Here is a 6,911-nt window from a genome sequence, read left to right as displayed (position 1 = left end):
ATTTCCTTCTCTATGAACGGTATGTTTTGTCTGTATAGCGCACAAGAAACAATACTTTTCACTGTATGTTAATACATGTGACAATAAATCAAATCAAAATCATTCTGGTGAATCTTTGCTGGATCGCTTCTCGAACCCCAGCTTGAGCCAATGTTTCCTGAAGGGGGAGGGGGTGAAGAAAAATTGAGAAAATTTGAAGAAAGTAGGTACAAAGGGTTGATTTCTTGTTCAGTGGAAACAGGCGGAGAACATGTTGGTTCTCAAAATTTGAGACATTTCAAGCTGCAGGGCTCCTTAAGGCAGATAAAGAACCTGCCGAAAGCACATTAGGGTGCGTGAGGGTGGTTTTCTTCATGTATTTATACAACTTGATGTTCTATATGTCAATGAAACTTTGATTGCATTTTAACCAGGGTCTGAACTGGGCAGCTGCAATCTCCTTCCCGCCAGGCTGAACTAGATGAACAGACAGCAGAAATGTGATAACCTAAAAGCTTTCCTTTTCAGGGCCTAGCATGTTCCTTCAGTAGCACAACAGAAAATTGCAGGCTTTCTGCCCTGTACACCCCTGCTCACCCCAAAACTCATTATCCCAAAACCTCCTTCAGCGAGACATCTGGATATAAATTGTCCCATTGATAAGACGCAGCGTGGGTTCGTGAAGGGCAGGTCATGTTTGACTAATTTGGTGGAATTCTTTGAGAACATTATATGTGCAGTGGACAATGGGGAACTGTGGATGTAGTGTATCTGGATTTCCAGAAGGCATTTGACAAGGTGTCGCACCAAAGACTGCTACACAAGATAAAGGTGTACAGTGTAATGTATTAGCACGGCCAGAGTATTGGTTAACTAATAGATCGCAAAGAATGGGGGTAAATGGGTGTTTTTCTGGTTGGCGATCAGTAACTAGTGGTGTGCCTCAGGGATCAGTGTTGGGACCGCAATTGTTTACGATTTACATAGATGATTTGGAGTTGGGGACCAAGTGTAGTGCATCAAAATTCACAGATGACACCAAGATGAGTGGCAGAGTAAAGTGTGCAGAGGATGCTGAAAGTCTGCAAAGGGATATAGATAGTCTAAGTGAGTAGGTGAAGGTCTGATAGATGGAGTACAATGTTGGTAAATGAGGTCATCCATTTTGGTAGGAATAACAGCAAAATGGACTATTATTTAAATGGTAAAAAATTGCAGCATGCTGCTGTGCAAAGGGACTTGGGTGTCCTTGTGCAAGAATCACAAGGAGTTGGTTTGCAGGTGCAGCAGGTAATTAAGAAGGCAAATGGAATTTTGTCCTTCATTGCTAGAGGGATGGAGTTTAAAAACAGCAAGGTTATGTTGCAGCTTTATAAGGTGCTGGTGAAGCCACACCTGGAGTACTGTGTACAGTTTTGGTCTCCTTACTTAAGAAAGGATATACTGGCACTGGAGGGGGTGCCGAGGAGATTCACTAGGTTGATTCCGGAGTTGAGAGGGTTGGCTTATGAGGAGATACTGAGTAGACTGGGGCTATACTCATTGGAATTCAGAAGAATGAGGGGAGATCTTATAGAAACATAAAAGATTATGAAGGGAATAGATGAGATAGAAGCAGGGAAGTTGTTTCCACTGGCGGGTGAAACTAGAACTAGGGGGCATGGTCTCAAAATAAGGGGGAGCAGATTTAGGTCTGAGTTGAGGAGGAACTTCTTCACACAAAGTATTGTGAATCTGTGGAATTCCCTGCCCAGCGAAGCAGTTGACGCTACCTCATTGAATGTTTTTAAAGCAAGGATAGATAAATTTTTGAACAGCAAAGGAATTAAGGGTTATGGTGAGCGGGTGGGTAAGTGGAGCTGAGTCCACAAAAAGATCAGCCATGATCTTACTGAATGGCGGAGCAGGCTCGAGGGGCCAGATGGCCTACTCCTGCTCCAAGTTCTTACGTTCTGCCAATTAACTGCAAGTTAGCAGGCAGCCCTGGAGGAGTCTTGAGTTAACATGTCATTCTCAGCACCACACAACACACTTATGATTGTCCATAAAGCGCAATTACAGGACAAGCAAAGTAACTTCACACACAACAATCATATCAGATTGGGATTGTAATATTGTGCCCAATGTTATTGCTGTGAACAATTTCTGACTCAGCACTGAAATAAAATAAAGGGCCTAAATTTATTTTTAAAATATTATTCTCAATAATAATGCTTTTTTTGTTCATGTCCTCCTCGGGCAGTCTCCTTCAGTTCTATTTCCAGTACAGTAATGATTGTATCATTGCCATTTCCTGCTTTCACCCTGAACTGGAGAATCTCTTCAACCTTGCTACCAATTTCTTCTCTTTCATATGGCCCAATTCAGGCTCTCCCTTGCTTGATTTCTGTTTCCATTTCTGGAGGTAGGTTATGAACCAATATCGGTCCATAAGTCCACTGATTCTGATAAATATCTTGGCTATACTTCCTCATACCCCAATTACTCTAAGGATGCTATTCTATTCTCCCAATTTTTCCAACTCCATTGCAACTCTTTTGATGTTACAACATCCATACCAACATTTATGATGCTTCTTCCTTCTTCCAAAACAAAGGATGCACCAACCCCCCCTGCCCCATGGTTGACAATGGCCCTCAGCTGTGTCCATTCCATTTCATGCACTTTCGCTCTCACCCTTTTCCTTCCTTCTCAGAAGCATTGTTAACCCCACCTGCTTCCATATTCAACAGATCAGTCATTTCCACCACCTCTAACACATTGAAACCAAACACATCTTCCCCTCCCCACCATTTTCGGCATTCTGAATGGACTATTTCCCCCCGCCCCTCACCTTTGACACTCTCCCTAGTCACCCCCAACAGCCTCTCCCTTTCTGACAGCACCTTTCCGACAGCACCTTTCCATGCAAACTCAAGAGATGCAACACAGATTCCTTTAGTTCCTCCCTTCTCATTTCCAGTTGAAACCATGAATTACATTTACTCCTTTCAGTTTAGCACACTGCATTTGCTGCTCATGATGTGGTCTTTACATCAGGAAGACCAAATAGACTGGGTAATTGTTTTGTGGAAGGTCTCTGTTCAATTCGCAAGCAAGATCCCCAGCTCCCAGTTATCCTGGCATTTTAACTCACCACCTCGCTCTCGCATTAATTTGTCCTCTGGTCTCCTGGAATTCAATGCAAGCTCAAAGAGCAGCACCTCATCTTTAGACTGGGCACTTTACTGCCTTCCTGACACAATGTAGAGTTCAACAACTTTAAGTCATAACTTCTATCCCCACTGCGTTTCCTTTTCCGACTTGGATTTTTCACTCTCGTATTTTTCTTTTTTTTAATTTTGCTTTTAGATAGCATCCAATCATTACTCTGCCATTTACACCTACTCTACACATATTCCCTTTGTTTCTTCGCTTGTCCCTTTGGTTTTGTACCACAAAGCCTATTGTAATTTAATCTCTCCTGTGTTCCATCCTATCACAGACCTTCCCTTTTGTTTTTTTTTACCCCCAACTACACCATAACCCCCTTTCACTTTCTTTAAACCAACAACATTTTGAACTTTCCCAGCTTTGAAGAAAGTTAATCAACCTGAAACATTGACTCGGTTTCTCACTCCACTGATACTGCCAGGTCCATGGCGTATTTCCAGCATTTTCTATTTGTATTTTTAATGCTCATGTAAAATAAAGAGTACACACCCGAAATGCCAAATCTGTCCCTTCTCTTTAATAATTCTACCCGAGTTTGGTGATTTCCAGCAATTTCTTCCCTAATCTCGGACTTTGCTGAATTTTGAAAATTGGGTTCCCTCTTTGCTGGGCAGAATGAGATGGAGTATAACTTGAGCTTAAAGAACGGGCATTGAACTATACAAATATTGATCTGACAAATACTGGTCTAATTGTTCCCTAATAAAGCTCACAGACCCTTTGAAAGTAAAACGCTTTGTTGCGCAGAATGCCCCCTGGTGATACCAAATCTTTTGTTCATAAATTCAGAAATGTACAAAGGGATTGTTTGACCCATTGCTGAACTCATTTCTTACATAGAAACAGACGTGAAGCACCAAAACAAAGTGGAAAGCTCTGCACCAAAAATTCTCCTCAAAAAAGTGTACGGGTGGCTTCTACTGAGATAAAACATTTTCGAAAAATCTCAAGCCCAAATGAAGTGTCCCAAGCCTACGTTAGCCCGAACAGAAATCAAACCTGCACAGTTAGTGTATTCTGAACCACATTCTAGCTATCTAGCCAATTAGCTAACAGTCCCCTCCCGTCAGCTTTTATAATCTATATTAATGACTTGGATGAAGGAACTGAGTGTATTGTAGACAAATTTGCTGACAATACAAGGATAGGTGGGAAAGGAAGTTGTGAGGACACAGAGACTGCAAAAGGAAAGAGATTGGTTAAATGAGGGGGGATAAAATGGCAGTTGGAGTATAATATAGGAAAATGTGAGGTTATCCATTTTGGAAGGAAAAATATTTAAATGGAGAGATACTACAGAATGTTGCAGCACAGTGTGATCTGGGCATTCTTATAAATGAATCACCTAAAAAAGGATATATATGCAACAAGTAACTAGGAAGGCAAGCAGAATGTTCACTTTTTTAAAATCCAATTCAATCAAATCAAGTCCAATTCAGAGTCTCAACAAGTGAGACATTCCCGATCCAAGCTGACACGACAGGACTCTCACCTGCTGTCTGGATCTACAAGATCCAAGCTGATTGGAGTAGGCATTGCACCTCCTCCAAGGCTTGATTCATTTGCATCTTAGCCAAAAGGCCGAGATGCCGCTTTTAAAAATTGCTTCAAATGAAGCTAAAATGTAACCCAATGACTTCAACCAAGCACAGCATGTCGATACTACACTTGATCTTAGCCAAAAGGCCGAGAAGCGACGTTCACTTTTTAAAAATATTTTTATTCCAATTCAATCAAATCAAGTCCAATTCAGAGTCTCAACAAGTTGAGACATTCCCGATCCAAGCTGACAAGACAGGGCTCTCACCTCCTGTCTTGGGCTTGGTCTACATGATCCAAGCTGATTGGAGTAGGCATAGCTCCTCCTCCAAGGCTTGATCTCATTTGCATCTTAGCCAAAAGGCTGAGATGCCGCTTTTAAAAATTGCTTCAAATGAAGCTAAAATGTAACCTAATGACTTCAATGAAGTACAGCATGTCGATACTACACTTGATCTTAGCCAAAAGGCCGAGAAACGATGTTCACTTTCATTACAACCAGTTTGGAATATTGGAGTATAAAAGTAGGGAAATAGTTGCTACAGCAATGCAGGGCATTGGTGAGACCACACTTTAAAAGTAGAGATATACATGCATTGGGGACAGCTGAAAAAAGTTTCACGAAGTTGATTTCTGGGATAAAGGGGTTGGCTTACGAGGAAAGGTTGAACAGGTTATGTCTATACTCATTGAGTTTAGAAGAATGAGAGGTGATCATATTAAAGCATACAATATTCTGAGGGGGTTTGACAGGGTAGAGGCTAGGTGGTTTTCCCTCATGGTGGGTCTCAAACAAGTGGGCACCATGTCAGGAAACTGCCTAGCAATAGCAGAAACAGAATTTTAAAAAGCATGGTAGGATGCGATTTGCCCAGCAACAGGTAGAAATCTGCATAGCAACAGGAGCAGCCAGCATTCGAAAGGCATGATGAGCTGCGATTTACCCAGTAACAAGATGAGCTGGCATCTAGACAGAAGCAGATGTAAATTGCCCCCATTAGTAGAAAAAGTAAAGTAAAGTTTATTAGTTACAAATAAGGCTTACATTAACACTGCAATGAAGTTACTGTGAAATTCCCCTAGTCGCCACATTGCCGGGTCAATACACCTAGCCAGCACATCTTTCAGACTGCGGGAAGAAACCAGAGTACCCAGAGGAAACCCATGCAGACATAGCGAGAACATGCAAACTCCACACAGGCAGTGATCCAAGCCGGGAATCGAACCCAGGTCCCTGACGCTGTGAGGCAGCAGTCCTAACCATGCTGCCCTTACCTAGCTTACCGGGATCAGTGGAGGCATACATATGCTAATTTCTAGAGTTAAAGAATTTGAGATCCAGACAGCCAAATCCACAGAATGAAATACAAGAGAGGCTAAATGGTATAATTGCCAGCATCCTCAGGCCAGAACATCCGACAGCCCGTGAGGCTAGCAACATCCAACAGATCGAGGGGCAAGGTTTCCATCTTCAGCCCGAGACGCTCATTCCACATAACAGCCAGAGGGACTAGGGAGAGGCCAGTTTTTCATCTAAGATTCAGAGCCAAGACATATTGCAGAAATTCAGATGCAAATTTGTACCCTCATCGAACCAACAAGAAACCGTTTCCCAGACTTGATCATCTAAGCTGTACTGTATGGTAACTATGAGCTGGATTTGGCATAGAGATACAATGTTGGATGTTGTTCCAAAAAAAAGGGGTGTCGCAGTGAGTTCAGGGAATGAGAGAAATCTCAGAGAAACGGTATGTGTTTAATTATGTGTACTCAATTTCATTGTGTATTGTAGTTTTTCTTGTTGTATATTTTTCTTCTAAAAACTCTATATTAATTGTTTACATGAAGACTGAACTGTTTTCTCACCAAGTTGAATGTGGCTCTTCACAATACATTATTCCAAACAAATATACACCACAATGAACCTGCGTTCCAAGGTGGGACATTGTCACATATATATGTGTCTATATATGCCCTGTTGTGAACACAACTCCCACTCACCTGATGAAGGGGCAGTGTTCTGAAAGCTTGAGGCTTGTGCTACCAAATAAACCTGTTGGACTTTAACCTGGTGTTGTGAGACCTCTTACTGTACATATATCAGCAGGGTTGGTAACAAATATTTCAAAATAAGAGGTCATATTTAAGATGGAGTTGAGGAGGAATTTATTCTCTCAAGA

The 6,911-nt window shown here is 41.8% G+C and overlaps 2 non-coding genes across 2 annotated transcripts; both read right to left on the bottom strand.

Moving 5' to 3' along the window:
• Window positions 1-4,699: 4,699 nt before the first annotated feature.
• Window positions 4,700-4,890, bottom strand: LOC144498023 (U2 spliceosomal RNA). The gene has a single exon (XR_013498609.1). It is a non-coding gene; the product is annotated as a U2 spliceosomal RNA (small nuclear RNA).
• Window positions 4,891-5,013: 123 nt separating this feature from the next.
• On the bottom strand, window positions 5,014-5,212 carry LOC144498022 (U2 spliceosomal RNA). Its single transcript, XR_013498608.1, has one exon. It is a non-coding gene; the product is annotated as a U2 spliceosomal RNA (small nuclear RNA).
• Window positions 5,213-6,911: the final 1,699 nt, after the last annotated feature.

The sequence above is a fragment of the Mustelus asterias genome, chromosome 8 (assembly GCF_964213995.1).
Source record: "Mustelus asterias chromosome 8, sMusAst1.hap1.1, whole genome shotgun sequence".
Taxonomy (NCBI): Eukaryota; Metazoa; Chordata; class Chondrichthyes; order Carcharhiniformes; family Triakidae; genus Mustelus; species Mustelus asterias.
The sequence above is the reverse complement of the archived record's forward strand: the minus strand, read 5'-3'. Positions and strand labels throughout refer to the sequence as shown.